Source organism: Aotus nancymaae, unplaced genomic scaffold (assembly GCF_030222135.1).
Source record: "Aotus nancymaae isolate 86718 unplaced genomic scaffold, 86718_ANA_hifiasm-v0.15.2.pri h1tg000016l, whole genome shotgun sequence".
NCBI classification, from domain to species: Eukaryota; Metazoa; Chordata; class Mammalia; order Primates; family Aotidae; genus Aotus; species Aotus nancymaae.
In genome coordinates this window covers 53,118,591-53,132,991 of record NW_026988428.1, presented here as the reverse complement: position 1 = coordinate 53,132,991, position 14,401 = coordinate 53,118,591, and the positions used below count along the sequence as shown (strand labels likewise).

The 14,401-nt window shown below is 54.5% G+C and overlaps 1 pseudogene; it reads left to right on the top strand.

Annotated features, from left to right (window-relative positions):
* Positions 1-1,104: 1,104 nt before the first annotated feature.
* LOC105705758 (protein spinster homolog 3-like) lies at positions 1,105-12,156 on the top strand (annotated as a pseudogene).
* Positions 12,157-14,401: the final 2,245 nt, after the last annotated feature.

The window sequence follows — 14,401 nt, the reverse complement described above, 5'->3', positions numbered from 1 at the left end:
ACTTGGCAAATATGTGAGGCAAAGTTTATAGGAGCTGAATATTTCTAAGAATATTGTTCTTAAAAGGTGGTTAGAAAGGAGTCCTTTCTTCTACCCTCCTTACTTCCCTTCCCCCTCTTTTCTCCACTCTACCAAGACCACAAGATAAGTGTTTAAAGGCATTTTTGTTCTACAAAGTGCTCTGTGTCTCCTTTAGAATGGGAAAGGTTCTATGTATGGTGGTAGTGGTTGAATAAGTCAAAATGAAAAAGGTTAAGAGAATGTAAACACTTTTAAATTGCCTTTTTCAATTTTCTTTTAGTAGCTTTAAATAACTACACATAATATACACTTCATAAACAGAGGAAAGTTAATTCTTATAAATATGATTTCAGGAGAAATAAAATGTTAGGTGCATTTCACTTCATAATATATTTTCCATTTACTGATTCTTTTCTAAAAGACTCCCCCTGCCCCCAATTTCTGTCTTATCAGTATAGTGGATAGAGAATATTTGACTTCAAGCTGAATCTATTTTCTCAATTTTTTTGAGTGACTATTCTCTAAAGGAAGTATTTTTAAAAGCAGACTTCTCCAAAATTGACTTTAACAGCGATTATTTTCTTTGAATATCAGAAGTGTATTTTGATTTCCCAAATGCACATTAATGAATTTTTGAACTGGATCTTTTATGGCTAAGTTTTCTCTATTTATTTCTGTAATAGAAGCACTACATTACGTTGTCTCCCTGAGAACTCTAAAGCTGGAGGCTCCATGGTATGTGTCTTGCATAAAATAAAACTGCAGATGACAGCAAATTCATTTTTCTACTCTGCCATACCTCCTATGGCTCACTTACATTTAGACTATGGCTGTGTTGAGTGAATTTTCTTGTCAGGCTTTGTAAAACTGCATTTCAGAGAGAGCAAAAGCAACTTGAGTTTTCTCAAAGGGACCTGTGTAGTGGACAAGTCACATGGCTTTTCTGGGCATTGGTAACTTCTATTGCATAAAGTAAGAACTTTCAGGTAGAATAATCTCCAGTGTTTGTTTTTTTAAGTCTTTCTAGCAATAAAAAAGTGTTGACTCTGTTAACTAATGTTAAGACATAGTCGCAAGGCCACCATGGGCTTTGGGATCTTGCTGTGGTCAGGAGCTGGCCTGGCTGGCTCCTTCATCCCACGCCAGGTAGGTGTCCAGGCTCCTGGGGCCCCTTCCTCACCTGCTTCCTCCCTGGCCCAGCCCTGTCAGAGCTGGGTGGGGACAATCCTGCTCCATTCCCAGCTATGAGTGGGGGTCGAACTGAGGACTGGGAGAGGAGGTGAGGGCACAGCCTCCAGCTGAGCCTGCACAGGGCAGAGCCGGTAGACTTTCTTTCTTTTTTCTTTTTGTTTTTGAGATGGAGTTTCGCTCTTGTTGCCCAGGCTGGAGTGCAATGGCATGGTCTTGGCTCACTGCAACTTCCACCTCCTGGGTTCAAGTGATTCTCCTGCCTCAGCCTCCCGAGTACCTGGGATATCAGGCACCTGCCATCAAGCCTGGCGAATTTTTGTATTTTTGTAGAGACAGGGTTTTACCAAGTGGGCCAGGGTGTTCTCGAACTCCCAACCTCAGGTGATCCACTCACCTCAGCCTCCTGAAGTGCTGGGATTACTTGCATGAACCACCGTGCCCAGCCAAGCTGGTGGACTTTCTTAAGAGGATGCCTCCTCTCTCCTGCCTCTCACTGCCACACCAGGTTCATTTCTGCCCAACTCTGCTGGGGTGGGGCTGGGGGTAACAGCTGCTGTCTTGGGGAACTGGCCTGGTTAGCCATGGAGTTACCCAGGAGAAGGGCTCCCCTGAGCAGGAAGGCAGGCGGTGGCTGCAGGGAACACATGTGTGACTTTGGGAACCTGGCGCGGGGAGAGTAGTGAGGTGTCTATAGCCCCGATCCCTTCTCCCTCCTCTGGGGTCCTGTGTCACGGGTCCCCTTGGCCCCTCCTCCAAACCCTTGGGCCCCTGGCCCTATGGGTGGTTTCTGGAACTCACTGTGGTCTTATGCCTGCTCACCCAGTATTCTTGGCTCTTCTTCCTGACCCAGGGCACCATGGGCACGGGCTCCGGCAGCTACGCCACCATCGCACCCACCGTCCTAGGCGACCTCTTTGTGAGGGACCAGCGCACCCGCGTGCTGGCCGTCTTCTACATCTTCATCCCCGTGGGAAGGTTGGTATCACCTATGGGTCCACTTCCCCAGGTGGTAAACTGAGGCCCAAAGGAGTCAGAACAGGGGCTGGGGTGGGTAGGAGAGGTCAGACCAGAGGAGCTGGGATTGGAGTTCTAATGCTACCCCTTCCTCACCATGTGAGTTTACCTCTCCGAGCCTCAGTTTCCTCATCTGTGAACAGGGCAATGCCACCAGCTGATGGGTGGGGGAGGAGTAGAGGGGATGGGGATGCACCTTCAGATTCGTACACTCGGCAGCATGGCCCGCGCAGGGAAGGGCCGGCCAGGGAAGCCAGGAGAGGAAGTGTGCTAGGACCAGGCCCTGCACCCACAACAGGCTTGGCCAGGGTGGGGTTTGCAGTCAGGACCCTGGCCTCTGACCCCGCTTTCCTGAACTCGCCTGACTCAAGCAGGGCCCAGCCTTAGGTAGGAGGGTGGAGGGTGTCCCCATAGGTGGGAGAGTGGTGCTGGGGGTGGGCCGGGAGCCAGAGGCCACTGGTGGCTTGATCAAGGGCATTGGACATCTGGGCCTCTCGTGGTTTACTTTCCTCAGTGAAACAGCTCTAAGCCTGCAGAGGGCCAGCTCCCTGGGGCGGGGGGCACCCTGGGTCAGGCTGGCTATGGGGTTTGCCTTCTGCGCCCCCCCCCCACAGCCCATCCCCCTCTCCCCTCTGTTGCAGTGGCCTGGGCTAGGTGCTGGGGTCGGCCATGATGGCGCTGACCGGGAGCTGGCGCTGGGCCCACCGAGTGAGTCCAGCTTCCTTGTCTTCCCTCTGCTTTCCCTCTGGACCGGCAGGGGCTTTCCAGCCTTGGGTGACCTTTGCCACTTGGCGTAGCACCCGGCGCCATGGTGGGGGGCGGTGGTCAGGCATCAGCAGCTTTGGACATTTAGGGCCTCAAAGGGAGCATGGGTCGTGGAGGTTGTAGCCCTGGGTTCCAAAGCTGGCTGCTTCGTGTACTCAATGTGTGACCTCAAGTGAGCCACTTTCTTCATCAGAGCCTCAGTTTGCCTGGGAGCGGAGTGGGGATAGTAAATGCTACCGGAGGCATCTTGGGGGTCAATGAGACAGAGATGGAATTTCCGAGCCGCAGGGTCAGGGCACAGAGGAGGCCCTTGAGGGCTGGCAATGAGGCTTGCTGGGCAGTGGGACAGGATGCTGGGAAGATGCTGCACAGGCCCTGAGGGGGCTGCAGCCATCGTGACTCCCACGTGGGCACGAGACGACCATTCTGCAGAGGAAGGCGCTCAGTAGCAAGGGTGCTGAGCTCAGCCCTGGGAGTGCCCGGGAGCTGGTGTGTGGAGCACTGAAACCAGAGCCGGAACCTTGTGGGTGGGGTGGGCTTCAAGGAGGCAGGTCTGACCTGGCTCGAATGTACCGTCTCTTGGTCTGATCTGTTTGAAGGCCACCCAAGGCAGGCAGTGAGATCCCCGTCTTTGGGGTTTAAGCCCGGGGGGCCCCTAGGAGGGGATACCAAGACTGGTGTGGCAGATGGAGGGCTGGCCCAGGGAAAGGTCAGCTCTAGGGGCAGCAAGACCTCCAGAGGCCGGGCTAGTGTAGCGAAGGTCCCTGTTCTCAACCATCTCAGGCCCACTGGCCCCAAAATAGTGGTGTCACTACTGGAAAGACGGGAGTTACATCAAGCCCCGAAGAGAACCCACCCCCAGAAAGGCTGCAGCGGAGTGGGCTGAGAAACAGGGATATGTCCTGCTCTGTGGATAGCAACACCCAGGAATCACATCACCCCAACTACCCCCAGGGCCTGGACCCCAGAGGTCAGACTCCGGCTGGTACTGTGGCCAGCTGCCCCCGGGGTCTCCTGGGCTGTGAGAATATGTGGTCCTCAGCTTCCTGGGCTCTCTTGTCCCCAGATCATGCCCTGCCTGGAGGCTGTGGCCTTGATCCTGCTTATTCTGCTAAGGGGAGGGGGTTGCAGGAGGCTCCAGGAGCAGCTGGTTCGAGGACATCAGATACCTGGGGAGAAAGTGAGTGTCCCCGCTACCCCCTGCCAGCCACGGAAAAACCCCTTTGTCTGCCCCAGCCTCATTGACCCCCCTCTCTCCACCTCCAGGGAGCCCTCCCTGGTTGCCCCAGTATTCACAGCCCTCCTCTTCCTCTGAGATCCCACTTATCAGTGGAAGTGGCCCTCCCTCCCTTAGAGCACAGTTCTCGTCACCTTGCCATGTGGCAGGAATATCGACGGGGAGGGAGGGAGATGGAGTGAGCCCCAGCCTTGCTACTGCTGCCACCCTGCCCATAAGTGGCCCCGGCACTCACAGCTTCGCAGTCCGTTTATTCAATGGAAGGAATTCTCCAGCCTTGCCCGCTTCTCCGGGTTGCGGAGAGGATGCATAGAGTTCATCACTCACCTCTCCCAGCCTCGTGGCATGCATCATCCTCTGTGCCAGCCATGCTGGGGAGGCCGGCAGGAGTCCCCTGCTGGTCCCAGGCCTCAGATTTACTGCAGTGCAGGCCAGGGACAGGACCCAATTCTGTTACTGAGCTGTGGCACTGGCCGGGAGGACTCAGGGGAAGATGGGGCAGGCAGGGACAGCTTCCTACAGAATGTGATGCTGGATGGGAGCCCCTCAGGAGGGGGAGAGTGGGTCCTGCAGAGAGGAGAGAGGGAGGAGGCGGCACGCATGAGCCAGGGTGTGCAGGTGGGGGCCTCAGAAATGTCAGGGAGGCTGGAGATCAGGAAGCTGCCGGGAAGGATCTGGAGGCTGGAGCTTGGGGAAACCTGAGTGACTTCTTCTTTGGCGTCTGTTTGCCTGCCTGTAAATAGGGGGTGGGAAATGCTGCCTACGGAATCTTGAAGGTTAACAAGACACGAGATGGAGAGTTCCTGGAGTGCCCAGGAGCGGGGAGGGTGGACAGGCCTCTTCAGCCCCAGCCCCGCCCGACGTCAGCCGAGGCACCTTGTCTGTCTTGCAGCTGGAGTTTTGTGTGGTTGACCCTCGGCATGACTGCCATGGCCTTTGTGGCTGGAGCCCTGGGCTTCTGGGCCCCCAAGTTTCTGCTTGAGGCACACGTGGTCCACGGGCTGCAGCCTCCCTGCTTGCAGGAACCGTGCAGCAATCCTGACAGGTGAGGGCGTCGGGGGCCTGTGGCCCAGCTCGGGGGGCTGGGGGCTCTCGCTGGGGAAGTTCTGAGATTCTGAGGTTCTGAGCTCCAACATTCAGTTTCTGTGGGGGGAGCACGTGGTGCTGTGTGGAGACAGTAGGAGCCTGGCTCTGGCTCTGGCTCTGGCTCTGGCTCTGGCTCTGCTGCTCCGACGGCCAAGGCTAGCCCCCTTGTCTTCTCTGGGCTGAACTCCCAGTCTCTCCACCCTTGGGGCTGCTGTAGGCTCCAGGAGGTGCCTGTGGGAGATGGGAGTGAGGCTTCTGTGGGGCCTGTGGGATGACAGGAGCCTTAGCAACCATCCTATGGGGGGCCTGCAGTGTCTTCCATGAGGGCATCCCATTCTACACATGGCAAACGGGGGCCTGGAGGCCTCATCGCCTCTCTGGTTTTGGGATTTCATGTGTTGGGAAGCCTGGTGGGAGGGGGGCGTGGGCACTCTGCCCTTGGGGCATGGCCTCTCCTGCTTCCTGCCTGGCTGTCTCCCCCACCCTGCCGGGCTCCACTTCTGTCCCTGCCACCTTTGACCCCTTGGCCCCAAGAGCTCCAGTGACCGCTTGATGCTGAGTCAAGGACATCCTCCCTGAATAGCAGACACCTGATCCTCAACCCTGACCTCCTCCTTTCCTCCAGGGCTGCTCCTCAGCCTCCCTGTGGCCTCCTCTTCCTTTCTGACACTGTCCTGGTGGGTCCTGGGGACACTGTCCTCTTCCCTGGAGCCCCATCCTCCCCAGGGCTTTGGCGACACTCGTCCTCTGCTGAATGCCCCTCCTTCCCCTCCTCCTTCCTTCCTCTTCCCTCTCCTCCTTCCCTCCTCCCCCTTATTCTTCCTTCCTCCCCCTTATCCTTCCCTCCTCCTCCTTCTCTCCTACTCCTCCTCCTCCTTCTCTCTTCCTCCTTCCCTCCTTCCCCTCCTCCTCCTTCCCTCCTCTTCTTTCTTCCTTCCTCCTCCCCCTCCTCCTTCACTCCTCCTCCTTCCTTCCTCTTCCCCCTCCTCCTCCCCCTTCTCCTTCCCTCCTTCCCCTCCACCTCCTTCACTCCTCCTCTTTCTCCCCTCCTACCCCCTCCCCTCCTCCTCCTCCTTCCCTATTCTTCTTCCTACCCTCCTTCCCTCCTCCTCCTTTCCTCCTCCTCCTCCTCCTTCCCTTCTCCTCCTCCTTTCCTCCTCCCCTTCCCTCCTCCCCTCCTCCCCTTCTCCTTCCCTTCTCCTCCTTCTCTCCTACTCCTCCTTCTCCTTCTCTCCTCCTCCTTCCCTCCTCCTCCTTCCCTCCTACTCCTCTTCCTTTCCTCCTCCCCTTCCCTCCTCCCCCTCCTCCTTCCCTCCTCCCCCTTCTCCTTCCCTCCTCCTCCTTCCCTCCTCTTCTTTCTTCCCTCCTCCTTCCCTCCTCCTCCTCCTCTTCCCCTCTTGCCTCACTCCCTGATGCCCAGAGAGAGCTCCGTGTAACTTCCAGAACGTCCTTGGCTTCTCACTGATCTGTGCCTGCCCTTTGCCCAGAACTTTCTTCCCTTTTCTCATCATTACTTATTAAGCTTTTCCTTTGGTTCAGACCCTATGCTGAGCATACCTTCTTCTCTTCTTTTCTCTTCTCCTCTCTCTCTTTCTTTTTTTTGAGACAGAGTCTCACTCTCACCCAGGCTGGAGTGTAATGGCACGATCTCGACTCACTGCAACCTCCACCTCCTGGGTTCAAGCAGTTCTCCTGCCTCTGCCTCCTGAGTAGCTGGGATTACAGGCATATGCTACCACACCTGGCTAATTTTTGTATTTTTAGTAGAGATGAGGTTTCACCATGTTGGTCAGGCTGGTCTTGAACTCCTGACCTTGTGATCTGCCTGCCTTGGCCTCCCAGAGTGCTAGGATTACAGGTGTGAGCCACGGTGCCCAGGTTTTCTTTTCTTTTCTTTTTCTTCTCTCCTCTCCTTTCCTTTCCTTCCTTCTCTCTTTCTCTTTCCCTCCCCTCGTCCCCTTCCTTCCCTTCCTCCCCTTCCTTCCTTTTATTTCTTTTTTGAGTCAAGGTCTCACTTTGTCACCAGGCTGGAATGCAGTGGTACAAACACGTTTCACTGCAGCCTCAACCTCCCAGGTTCAAGCAATCCTCCCACTTCAGCCTCCCAAGTAGCTGTGACCACAGGTGCACACCACCATGCCTGTCTATTTTTTGTTTTTTTTTTTTGAGACAGAGTTTCAATCTTGTTGCCTAGGTGGAGTGCAATGACATAATCTTGGCTGACTGCAGTCTGCCTCCCGGGTTCAAGTGATTCTCCTGCCTCAGCCTTCCGAGTAGCTGGGATTACAGGCACCCGCCACCACACCTGGCTAATTTTTTTGTATTTTTAGTAGAGACCAGGTTTCACTATGTTGGCCAGGCTGGTCTCAAACTCCTGACCTCAAGTGATCCACCTGCCTCGGTCTCCCACAGTGCTGGGATTCCAGGCGTGAGCCACCGTGCCTGGCCGTGCTGATAGGTCTTTAAGGGCTGTTCTGGCTGTGAGAGTCTGTGGTGCCGGGAAGGCCCTGTGTGGATAGAGGGAACGTGAAGGGCTTGGTGCTGGGGCATGCCCTCTGGCTGCACCCCCCGCTCAGGTGCTGGTGGGGGTGCCTGTTCAGGCAGCCTGTCTGAATAATCAATCCTATGTCTCATGAATATATGGAGAACCTGTCAAACTCAGCTCAGACCAGGACTCAGAGGCGGCTAGTATTCCTCTGGGATTCCAGTCACCTGACTGGGCTGAGCCAGACCTCGAACCGCTCAGAAGCCTGGGAAGGTTTGGAAAGCCCTTCTAAACTACCCAAGGATGCACATGCTTCTGTCTGGCGGGCAGAGGGCCATGAGGCCCTGGTTGTGCCCCTGAGGGGCTGTGTGACCTCAGGCAAGTTCCTGCCCTCTCTGGGCACTACACTGTCTCCTCCACACTGGGAGGATGGCAGAGGGGAATGAACCCGTTAGTCCTCAGCCTGCGAGATGGACACTTCACGGAAGTTCTTTAGGGGAGAGGTGGTTTTCTCATGGCACTCTGTTGGTAACCATAATCTTGCCTCTATGACTCTCTTCCATCTTGATGGGAACTATGAGAATAATAGTAGGCGCCTCGCCATCCACACGCCCCTAGAAACGTTTGGCTCTAGCAGTGGATATGATGAGGTAGCGAATGGTGGGTGGGGGCTCAGTATTCTGCACCCAGGAAACAGGCTGGGCCGACACAGGGAGGCCAGCAAGTAGAGGGTGAGTTTGGAGAATTCCCAGTCATTTGTGCGAAGTCAGGATGGGTGGAGAGGGGAAGCTGCCTCGGTCAGCATGGACCGGTCCTGCAGGGCTATCTGTGCTGGCCGGAAGCTTGCTGGGAGGACCCTGGATAGACTGGTGTCTTCAAGAGTTCGTGCTGGTTAGTCTCAGCCTTTCCTTTGAGCTCCTTTATTTGTTTTGTTTTGTTTTTTGAGATGGAGTCTTGCTCTCTCACCCAGGCTGGAGTGCAGTGGCATGATCTCAGCTCACTGCAACCTTCACCTCTCAGATTCAAGTGATTCTCCTGCCTCAACCTCCCAAGTAGCTGGGATTACAGGTGCCCACCGCCACACCCAGCTAATTTTTTTGTATTTTTATATTTTCAGCAGAGATGGGGTTTTGCTGTGTTGGCCAGGCTGGTCTTGAATTCCTGACCTCAAGTGATCCACCCGCCTCAGCCTCCCAACGTGCTGGGATTACAGGCTTAAGCCACATTGCCCAGCCCCTTTGAGCTCCTCTAAAAGGAGGCTGGAGGTTGCAGAATGGATGAATAGGGTGATGATGTATATTCAAATCCTGGTCTGTCTATTTATTTATTTATTTATTTATTTAAAGACGGGGTTTCACCATGTTGGTCAGGCTGGTCTTGAACTCCCGACCTCAGGTGATCCACCCGCCTTGGCCTCCAAAGTGCTTGGTTTACAGGCATGAGCCACCATGCTCAGCCCTGATCTGTCATTTACCAGCTGGGTCATCTAGGCCTTGACCTTTCTCAGCCTCACCTTGCTCGTCTATCTGTCTGGGAATTCTAGGAGGGATCAATGAGCTCATTGCTCCCAGCATCGAGTCAAGAAAAGACACCAAACCTGTTACTGTTCTCTAGGAAGTTCCTGGCCGAGAATGAACCTGGAGACACAGAAGGTGCTGTGGGAACTGATGGGAGTGAAGGGATCAGCAAGGGAACAAAGGAAGGGCATCCCCAAGAAGGCCGTGATGGCTTTTGAAGGATGAGTAGGAGTTTGGTAGGTCAAAAACTAGTGAAGGGTGTTCTTGATAGAGGAATGAGAGTATGAGGTGTGGAGTCGGGAGGGGAAGAAAATAGAGCTTGGACCTGGCATTGATGTGAGCCAGAGGTAGATCATGAAGGACAATGTACACCATATGGAACTGGGGACAAATCTTGTGGGCGTTTGAGAGCTTGTGGAGAATTTCAGGTAGGAGGTGGGCAGGGACAAGGTCAGGTCTGTGTTTTTAATTTTACTTTTAGAGACAGATTCTTGCTCTGTTGCCCAAGCTGGAGGGCAGCGGTATGATCACAGCTCACTGTGGCCTCGAACTTCTGACCTCAAGTGATCCTCCTGAGTAGCTGGAACTACAGGTGCACGCCACCAAGCCCGGATAATTTAAACATTTTTTGTAGAGACGAGATCTTGCTGGTCTTGAACTCCTCCCACCACAGATCTGTGTTTGCAGTGCACTCTTGGGGAGCCTGTCTGGAGGTTACTTTGGAGGGACAGGTCTCCACAGGATGGATGAAAAAGGGCAAGCCAAGTGGAGTTGAAGTGGGTCTAGGAGAGGACTGGAAGGGACTTCAGTCACGGGTGCTGCTTGAGAGGGGTTCGAAGACAGGGACTGGAAGGGTGGGATTCAAGGGGGAAGTGTGTGTTCAGGGCCCAGACAAGGGCCGGGTGTATCACGGGGCCTCAGTCAGTCCATGTGTGCTCACCTCCATTCCTCTTAGTACTGAGAGCTGGAAAGGCTGGGGCCAGAGTGGGACCCTGGAATTAAGATTTTGAGTGGGGCAGTTTTGGGTGGTGAGAGGGTGAGGGTCAATGGAGATGAGGGAGGCTGGGCCCTGGGGTGCTGGGTGATCACCCACGTGGCCAGTGGGATCCCCAGGATGAGGCAGGGGATGGGGCAGGAAAGGGGTGGGATATTGGTCCCTGGTCAGGGTCTGTAGGCCCTGGGATCATCAGTGAGGAGGGTGGGTAAGGCCTGGGTCAGGTCAGGGGTCCACAGCCATGGTCCCTGCAGGCATCAGATCCTGCACTTGGGCTAAGTGGCTAGACCTGGGGCTGGGAGCAGGATGAAAGGTCCCTGTGCTGACCCCGCCCAGTTGACCAACCCCTCTGTGCTCTTCCCCATCAGCCTGATTTTTGGGTCACTGACCATCATAACCGGCGTCATTGGGGTCATCTTAGGGGCAGAAGTTGCGAGGAGGTACAAGAAAGTCAACCCAAGAGCTGAGCCCCTCATCTGCACCTCCAGCCTGCTTGCTGCAGCCCCCTGCCTCTACCTGGCTCTCGTCCTTGCCCCGACCAACCTGCTGGTGTCCTACATTAAGTGAGCGCCTCTGTGGAGGTGGGGACAGTGTCGGGGGTGAGGACTCCTGTTTCCACAGGCTCACACTGGGCCTGGCCTTTATGTCCATTATGTTATGCCTTCCTTCTGAGTAGAGCTTGTCATTCCTATTTTACAGATCAGCAAAGAGAAGCTTGGCCGGGTGCGGTGGCTCACGTCTGTAATCCCAGCACTTTGGGAGGTCAAGGCGGGTGGATCACTTGAGGTCAGGAGTTTGAGACCAGCCTGGCCAAGATGGTGAAACCCCATCTCTTCTAAAAATACAAAAAATTTAGCCAGGCATGGTGGCGGGCACCTGTAATCCCAGCTGCTCAGGAAGATGAGGCAGGAGAATCCTATGAACCCAGGAGGCGGAGGTGATGATGAGCCAAGATCGTGCCACTGCACTCCAGCCTGGGCAACAGAACGGGACTCCATCTCAGTGGCGGGGCGAGGTAGGGGGCGAGATACGGGGAAGAGAAGCTTAACAGGAGTTCCACAGAACTGAGATTTGAGCCTAAGCTTTTCTGACTGTAAAAGGTGTCCTCTGAGCTCTGGGTTAATGTGTTAGTTTGAGAAAATAGGACTCATTTATTGCCAGGTCATATTGTGAGCCCAGGAAGAAATAGAGCAATTCTCCCCAGGTCACAAAGGAGGGAAGCAAGGCCCAGATTGGTTATGTCCAGTGTGGACGCTGCTTTCAGGCCGATAATCATGGTCACGTCGACTGTTCTGAATCCATATCCCATCACAGCCCTTCAGGGGCCTTGAGCTGTGGCCATGCCAGCCACATGGGCACACACGCTTCCCAGACTTTGCACGTGTCCATGTCTTCCACTAAAAGCACCATCTCCTCTCTTGTGAATCCTGAAATTCTCCTTCTGCAAGTCTCAACTCAAAAGCCGCTTCCTCCAGGAGCCTTCCCAGACCACTCTGTCCTCATGCCAAAATTCATGTTCCCACTTGGGCTTATGCTGGTTTGGGTCCCAGGAGGCGCCGAGGGTTATGGGGCTTGTCCATGGACAGGGAGCCCAAAGGGTGGAGACCAGAGCCCAAGAGTCCCGTGTGCAGCAGTGTCCCTGGCTCTGCAAAGCCCCGGCCCTGCCCATTCCCCAGCAGGGGGAAGGGCCACTGCTTCAGGGAGGATGACACCAGCCTGGCCGCAAGCAGAGGGGCCGGAGCTCCCTGCCTCTCCCAGCTCCACGGCCCTGGGCCGGTGCCTGCAGACATGGATATGCTTGTGTGTACAGCAGTTTCGCGGAGCAGGCTGGACTTGGGAAAAGTGAACCAGGCACAGCTCTGTGGTCCTCCCACTAGTTTGGCTGCATCTCCCACCCATGGCCAGAGCCCATCGCTTCTCCAGTCACACGCAGGAGCTAAACAGGCTGATCCCATTGAAATCATTGAAATCAAAACTTTAGCCCTGCTTCCAAATAAACTTCTTTTTCTTCTTTTTTTTTTGGAGACTGAGTGTCTCTGTCGCCGAGGCTGGAATGCAGTGGCATGATCTCAGCTCACTGCAACTTCTGCCTCCTGGGTTCAAGTGATTCTTCTGCTTCAGCCTCCTGAGTAGCTGGAATTACAGGTGCGAGCCACCACACCCGGCTAATTTTTGTATTTTATTTTATTTTTTGAGATGGAGACTTGCATTGTTGCCCAGGCTGGAGTGCAGGGGCATGATCTTGGCTCAGTGCAACCTCCACCTCCAGGGTTCAAGTGATTCTCCTGCCTCAGCCTCCTGAGTAGCTGGGATCACAGGCATGCACCACCGCACCCAGCTAATTTTCGTATTTTTAGTAAAGACAGGATTTCACCATGTTGGTCAGGCTGGTCTCGAATTCCTGACCTCGTGATCCACCCGCCTCAGCCTCCCAAAGTGCTGGGATTACAGGCATGAGCCACTGTGCCCGGCCCCAAATGAAGCTTCTTTCCAGGACCAGAAACTTGCCTTGGGAAGTGGGGGGCTGTAGTCTCATCTTGTTCTCCTTGTTCCATCTTCTACTAGCATCCCGACACCACGCCACCCCTCAAGATTCTGTCCCATCTAGAGATGAGTAGGCGAGGAAGGATGGCTCAGAATGGCCGAGCATCGCCTGTGTCAGGAGCTGTTTTTCTGCCTGTTAGTGCCTTCCCTGTGGCAGATGCCCAGAGGCAGGGTGGGGGGGCACTTTTGTGGGCATTTTGGGGCCTCTGGCCCTGGTTTCTGCTTTGCCCAATCCCTCCTTGCAGGGGCGCCTTTCCAGCCCGGCCTTCTTGCTGGGGCAGAAGATCCTGCAAGGGGTTCCCTCTCATGAGCATCTGTCTCCCTCCATGGTGTCCATCTGACCCCTGGAAGAGGTCAGGAAGGGAAGCCTCCCCCACTGCCACTCTATCCCCCGCCATGACACTGCAGACTGCTCTCTCTGGCATCTCCCTGGGGGGAGTCAGGCCCCAGGATCTGTCTCCCCAAATGCCAGATGACGTGCATCTGGGTGTCCTGAGGATGCCTTCTGTGCACACCCCTCAGGTGCCCTGGTACAGGAGGCTTGGCATTTAGCTGGTGTCCAGCCAGGGGGAAAAGGCCAGCTTCCTTCCTGGGAAGCACTGCCTTCTGTGGGGGGTGTCACCTGAAGCCCCTTACTCAGCTTAAGAGTGGAACTCTTTATTATTTATTTATTCATCTTTTAGAGATGGCAGTCTCACTATGTTGTTCAGGCTGGTCTTGAACTCCTAGACTCAAGCAATCCTCTTGCCTCAGCCTCCTGAGTAGCTGGGACTACAGGCTTGTACCATGACACCCAGCTAATTTATTTATTTATTATTATTACTACTGAGACGGAGTCTCGCTCTGTCGCCCAGGCTGGAGTGCGGTGGCACAATCTTGGCTCGTTGCAACCTCCACGTCCTGGGTTCAAGCAATTCTCTTGCCTCAGCCTCCCTAGTACCTGGGATTACAGGCATGCACCACCACACCCAGCTAATTTTTGTATTTTTAGTAGAGACAAGGTTTCACCATGTTGGTCAGGCTGGTCTTGAACTCCTGACCTCGTGATCCACCCACCTCGGCCTCCCAAAGTGCTGGGATTACAGGTGTGAGCCACCCCGCCTGGTCAAGGGCAGAACTCTTTTAATAAATCCTCCCCCAAGCATGACTTCAATGCAGGTGGGCGGGGGCCACATAGGATAGTTCTGTTCTCCTGCTGAGTCCTGAAGGTGTGTCTGGCACCCCTCTTAAGGTGTGGGCACTGCTCACCCCACACTGCTCACCCCTTGCTCTTAGCCTTGGGTCTCTGCAGAAATTCCTGAAGACTAGAAAAGTCTTGTCGTTCTCTTCTGCATATACTCTGATTTAGTTCTCATGACTGACACATTTGTGGGGAAGGTTTCTTCTTTACTTGTTTTTTTTTGAGACAGAGTTTCTCTCTGCTGCCCAGGCTGGAGTATGGTGTCATGATCTCAACTCACTACAACCTCCACCTCTCAGGTTCAAGTGATTCTCCAGCCTCAGCCTCTCCAGCAGCTGGGACTACAGTCATGGGCCACTAATTGTTC